General features: G+C 34.8%; 1 protein-coding gene across 1 annotated transcript in view; it reads right to left on the minus strand.

The window, feature by feature from the left end:
* LOC111922155 (uncharacterized) overlaps window positions 1–6,619 on the minus strand; it is a 130,503-nt gene that overhangs the window by 107,819 nt on the left and 16,065 nt on the right. The window lies entirely within an intron of this gene.

Below are 6,619 nucleotides of genomic sequence, written 5' to 3' on the forward strand. Positions count from 1 at the left end.
GGATGTTTCTGGAATTTTGTGGGATTTTTTTGTACTGTTGTGGAATTTTCTGTTATTTTGTGTGATTTTGAGGAGACATGAAGAATTTTGAGGGATTTTTTTTGATTTTGTGGAAATTTGTGGCGATTTTGTGGGTTGTCTCTGGAGCTTTGCTGGGGTTTTGAGAACATTTAGGGAATTTTGTGGGATTTTTCTGCCATTTGGTGGGATTTTTCTTGAATTTTGTAGCATATTGAGGAGATTTTGTGGGAGTTTTGTGTAATTTTGAAAGATTTTGAGGAGACATAAAGGATGTTGAGGTTTCTTTGGTTTTGTGGAAATGTGTGGGGATTTTGTGGGATGTTTCTGGAATTGGGTAGGTTTTTAAGAAGCTTTCTGCAATTTTGTTGGAGTTTTTTCTGGGAACTTGGTGTGATTTTGAGGAGACTTGAAGAATTGTTAGGGATTTTTCTTAGATTTTGTGGAATTTTGTGGATATTGTGGGCTGTTTCTGGAATTTGGTGGGGTTTTGAGAACATTTAATGAATTTTCTGGGATTTTTCTTGAATTTTGCAGGATATTGTTGAGATTTTGTAGGAGTTTTGTGGAAATTTGAGGGATTTTCAGGAGACATGAAGGATTTTGAGGTGTTTTCTTAGATTTTGTGGAAATTAGTGGGGATATTGTGAGATGTTTCTGGAATTTGGTGGGGTTTTGAGAATCTTTCTGCAATTGTGTTGGAGTTTTTTCTGGAATTTGGTGGGATTTTGGGGAGACTTGAAGAATTGTGAGGGATTTGTCTTAGATTTTGTGGAATTTTGTGGAGATTTGGTAGGATGTTTCTGGAATTTGGTGGGGTTTGGGAACATTTAGGGAATTGTGTGGGATTTTTCTGAGATTTTGTGGGATTTTTCTTGAATTTTTGTAGGATATTGGGGAGATTTTGTGGGAGTTTTGTGGAATCTTGAGAGATTTTGAGGAGACATGAAGGATTTTGAGGTATTTTCTTAGATTTTGTGGAAATGTGTGGGGATTTCGTGGGATATTTCTGGAATTTGGTGGGGTTTTGGGAAGATGTAGGGATTTTTTTTAGATTTTTCTGGACTTCGGTGTGATTTTGAGGAGACTTGTAGAATTGTGAGGGATTTTTCTTAGATTTTGTGGAGATTTGGTAGGATGTTTCTGGAATTTTTAGGGATTTTTTTGTACTGTTGTGGAATTTTCTGTTATTTTGTGGGATTTTGAGGAGACATGAAGAATTTTGAAGTATTTTTTTCGATTTTGTGGAAATTTGTGGGGATATTGTATGATGTTTCTGGAATTTGGTGGGGTTTTCAGAACATTTAGGGAAGTGTATGGGAGTTTTCTGCAATTTGGTGGGATTTTTCTTGAATTTTGTAGCATAATGGGGTGATTTGTGGGATTTTTGTAGAATCTTAGGGTATTTTGTAGCGACTTGAAGAATTGTGCGGGATTTTTCTTAGATTTTGTGGAAATTTGTGATGATATTGTGGGATGTTTCTAGAATTTGGTGGGGTTTTGAGAACATTTAGGGAATTGTGTGGGATTTTTCTGCAATTTGGTGGGAATTTTCTTGCATTTTGTAGTATAATGGGGAAATTTTGTGGGTGTTTTGTGGAATTTTGAGGGATTTTGAGGAGTCATGAAGGGTTTTGAGGTATTTTTTAGATTTTGTGGAAATTTGTGGGGATATTGTGGGATGTTTTTGGAATTTGGTGGGGTTTTGAGAGCCTTTAATGAATTTTGTGGGATGTTTTTGAATTTTGCAGGATATTGTTGAGATTTTGTAGGAGTTTTGTGGAAATTTAAGGGATTTTCTAGAGACATGAAGGATTTTGAGGTATTTTCTTAGATTTTGTGGAAATTTGTGGGGATATTGTGGAATGTTATTGGAATTTGGTGGGGTTTTGAGAATCTTTCTGCAATTGTGTTGGAGTATTTTCTGGAATTTGGTGTGATTTTGAGGAGACTTGAAGAATTGTGGGGGATTTTTCTTAGATTTTGTGGAATTTTGTGGAGATTTGGTAGGATGTTTCTGGAATTTTGTGGGATTTTTTTGTACTGTTGTGGAATTTTCTGTTATTTTGTGGGATTTTGAGGAGACATGAAGAATTTTGAGGGGTTTTTTTTTATATTTTGTGGAAATTTGTGGGGATATTGTATGATGTTTCTGGAATTTGGTGGGGTTTTCAGAACATTTAGGGAATTGTATGGGAGTTTTCTGCAATTTGGTGGGATTTTTCTTGAATTTTGTAGCATATTGGGGTGATTTTGTGGGATTTTTGTGGAATCTTGAGGGATTTTGGAGAGACTTGAAGAATTGTGAGAGATTTTTCTTAGATTTTTTGGAAATTTGTGGGGGTTTTGTGGGATGTTTCTGGAATTTGGTGAGGTTTTGAGAACATTTAGGGAATTTTATGGGATTTTTCTGCAATTTGGTGAGATTTTTCTTAGATTTTGTAGGATATTGGGGTGATTTTGTGGGAGTTTTGTGGAATTTTGAGGGATTTTGAGGAGACATGAAGGATTTTGAGGAATTTTCTTAGATTTTGTGGAAATGTTTGGGTATTTTGTGGGATATTTCTGGAATTTGGTAGGTTTTTAAGAAGCTTTCTGCAATTTTGTTGGAGTTTTTTCTGGAAACTTGGTGTGATTTTGAGGAGACTTGAAGAATGGTTATGGATTTTCTTAGATTTTGAAAAAATGTGTGGGGATTTCGTGGGATGTTTCTGCAATTTTGTGGGATTTTTTTGTACTGTTGTGGAATTTTCTGGTATTTTGTGGGATTTTGAGGAGACATGAAGGATTTTGAGGGATTATTTTAGATTTTTGTGGATATTTGTGGGGATTTTGTTGGATGTTTTTGGAGCTTTGCTGGGGTTTTGAGAACATTTAGGGAATTGTATGGAATTTTTCTGCAATTTCGTGGGATTTTTCTTGAATTTTGTAGCATATTGAGGAGATTTTGTGGGAGTTTTGTGGAATCTTGAGGGATTTTGAAGAGACTTGAAGAATTGTGAGGGATTTTTCTTAGATTTTGTGGAAATTTGTGGGGATTTTGTGCAATGTTATTGGAATTTGCTGGAATTTTCAGAATATTAAGGGAATTGTGAGGGAATTTTCTGCAATTTCTTGTGATTTTTCTTGAATTTTGTAGGATATTGGGGTGATTTTGTGGGATTTTTGTACAATCTTGAGGGATCTTGAGGAGACATGAAGAATTTTGGGGGATTTTTCTTAGATTTTTTGGAAATTTGTGGGGGTTTATTGGGATGTTTCTGGAATTTGGTGAGGTTTTGAGAACATTTAGGGAATTTTATGGGATTTTTCTGCAATTTGGTGGGATTTTTCTTAGATTTTAAATGATATTGGGGTGATTTTGTGGGAGTTTTGTGGAATTTTGAGGGATTTTGAGGAGACATGAAGGATTTTGAGGAATTTTCTTAGATTTTGTGGAAATGTTTGGGGATTTTGTGGGACATTTCTGGAATTTGGTAGGTTTTTAAGAAGCTTTCTGCAATTTTGTTGGAGTTTTTTCTGGAAACTTGGTGTGATTTTGAGGAGACTTGAAGAATGGTTATGGATTTTCTTAGATTTTGTAAAAATGTGTGGGGATTTCGTGGGATGTTTCTGCAATTTTGTGGGATTTTTTTGTACTGTTGTGGAATTTTCTGGTATTTTGTGGCATTTTGAGGAGACATGAAGGATTTTGAGGGATTATTTTAGATTTTGTGGATATTTGTGGGGATTTTGTGGGATGTTTCTGGAGCTTTGCTGGGGTTTTGAGAACATTTAGGGAATTGTGAGGGAATTTTCTGCAATTTTGTGGGATTTTTCTTGAATTTTGTAGCATATTGAGGAGATTTTGTGGGAGTTTTGTGGAATTTTGGAAGATTTTGAGGAGACATGAAGGATTTTGAGGTTTCTTTGGTTTTGTGGAAATGTGTGGGGATTTTGTGGGATGTTTCTGGAATTGGGTAGGTTTTTAAGAAGCTTTCTGCAATTTTGTTGGAGTTTTTTCTGGAAACTTGGTGTGATTTTGAGGAGACTTGAAGAATTGTTAGGGATTTTTCTTAGATTTTGTAGAATTTTGTGGATATGGTGGGATGTTTCTGGAATTTGGTGGGGTTTTGAGAACATTTAATGAATTTTCTGGGATTTTTCTTGAATTTTGCAGGTTATTGGGGAGATTTTGTAGGAGTTTTGTGGAAATTTAAGAGATTTTCAGGAGACATGAAGGATTTTGAGGTATTTTTTTTGATTTTGTGGAAATTAGTGGGGATATTGTGGGATGTTACTGGAATTTGGTGGGGTTTTGAGAATCTTTCTGCAATTGTGTTAGAGTATTTTCTGGAATTTGGTGGGATTTTGGGGAGACTTGAAGAAGTGTGAGGGATTTGTCTTAGATTTTGTGGAATTTTGTGGAGATTTGGTAGGATGTTTCTGGAATTTGGTGGGGTTTGAGAACATTTAGGGAATTGTGTGGGATTTTTCTGCAATTTTGTGGGATTTTTCTTGAATTTTTGTAGGATATTTAGGAGATTTTGTGGGAGTTTTCTGGAATCTTGAGAGATTTTGAGGAGACATAAAGGATTTTGAGGTATTTTCTTAGATTTTGTGGAAATGTGTGGGGATTTCGTGGGATGTTTCTGGAATTTGGTCGGGTTTTGAGAACATTTTGGGAATTGTATGGGATTTTTCTGCAATTTCGTAGGATTTTTCTTGAATTTTGTTGGATATTGAGGAGATTTTGTGGGAGTTTTGTGGAATTTTGAGGGATTTTGAGGAGACTTGAATAATTATGAGGGATTTTTCTTAGCTTCTTTGGAATTTTGTTGAGATTTGTTGGGATATTTCTGGAATTTAGTTGGGTTTTGGGAAGATTTAGGGAATTTTGTGAGATTTTTTTCTGGAATCTTGAGGGATTTTGAGGAGACTTGAAGAATTTTTTGGGATTTTTCTTAGATTTTGTGGAATTTTGTGGAGATTTAGTGGGGTGTTCCTAGAATTTGCTGGGGTTTTCAGAACATTTAGGGAAATGCATGGGATTTTTCTGCAATTTCTTGGGATTTTTCTTGAATTTTGTAGGATATTGGGGTGATTTTGTGGGATGTTTGTAGAATCTTGAGGGATTTTGAAGAGACTTGAAGAATTGTGAGGGATTTTTCTTAGATTTTGTGGAATTTTGTGGAGATTTGGTAGGATGTTTCTGGAATTTTGTGGGATTTTTTTGAACTGTTTCGGAATTTTCTGTTATTTTGTGGGATTTTGAGGGGACATGAAGGATTTTGAGGTATTTTCTTAGATTTTGTGGAAATTTGTGGGGATATTGTGGAATTTTATTTGAATTTGCTGGGGTTTTGAGAATATTTAGGGAATTGTGAGGGAATTTTCTGCAATTTCTTGGGATTTTTCTTGAATTTTGTAGGATATTGGAGTGATTTTGTGGGATTTTTGTACAATCTTGAGGGATCTTGAGGAGACTTGAAGAATTTTGTGGGATTTTTCTCAGATTTTGTGGAATTTTGTGGAGATTTAGTGGGGTGTTCCTAGAATTTTGTGGGGTTTTGAGAACATTTAGGGAATTGCATGGGATTTTTCTGCAATTTCTTGGGATTTTTCTTGAATTTTGTAGGATATTGGGGTGATTTTGTGGGATTTTTATAGAATCTTGAGGGATTTTGAAGAGACTTGAAGAATTGTGAGGGATTTTTCTTAGATTTTTGTGGAATTTTGTGGAGATTTGGTAGGATGTTTCTGGAATTTTGTGGGATTTTTTTGAACTGTTGCGGAATTTTCTGTTATTTTGTGGGATTTTGAGGAGTCATGAAGAATTTTGAGGTATTTTTTTTGATTTTGTGGAAATTTGTGGGGATATTGTGGGATGTTTCTTGAATTTGGTGGGGTTTTGAGAACATTTAATGAATTTTGTGTATTTTTCTTGAATTTTGCAGGATATTGTGGAGATTTTGTAGGAGTTTTTGGAAATTTAAGGGATTTTCTGGAGACATGAAGGATTTTGAGGTATTTTCTTAGATTTTGTGGAAATTTGTGGAGATTTTGTGGGATTTTTCTGGAATTTGGTAGGGTTTTGAGAATATTTTTGCATTTTGGTGGGATTTTTTTCCAGAATTTTATGGGATTTTGTGGAGACTTGAAAAATTTTGACGGATTTTTCTTGATATTGTGGAATTTTGTAGAGCTCTGGTGGGATGTTTCTGGAATACGGTAGGGTTTTGAGAAGATTTAGGGAATTTTGTGGGATGTTTATGGAATTTTGTGGGATTTTTGTGGAATTTTGTGGGATTTTGATGAAACGTGTAGGTGTCTAGAAATGCAGGGACATTTCTCTGTCTATTCAATTATTTAAAGAATATATGAATCATATATAATATTGACAGAAAGGCTTCCAAATATCCCTGAGCAAGCCAGGGTTTGTAAGAAATATAATAGAAAGTAGAAAAATGTTTCATTTAACACTGAGGTGAAAATACAGATTTTTTAGAGGGTTTCACACGTGGAGTAAAGATGAAAGAAAAAAGGTGTAGTTTTTAATCCTTCTTCTTCCTTCTTCTCCATGCTTCTGCAGTTTTTAGAAGCACAAAGAATGATTGGTTTA

Source organism: Cyanistes caeruleus, unplaced genomic scaffold (assembly GCF_971803275.1).
Source record: "Cyanistes caeruleus unplaced genomic scaffold, bCyaCae1.hap1.1 HAP1_SCAFFOLD_65, whole genome shotgun sequence".
Taxonomy (NCBI): Eukaryota; Metazoa; Chordata; class Aves; order Passeriformes; family Paridae; genus Cyanistes; species Cyanistes caeruleus.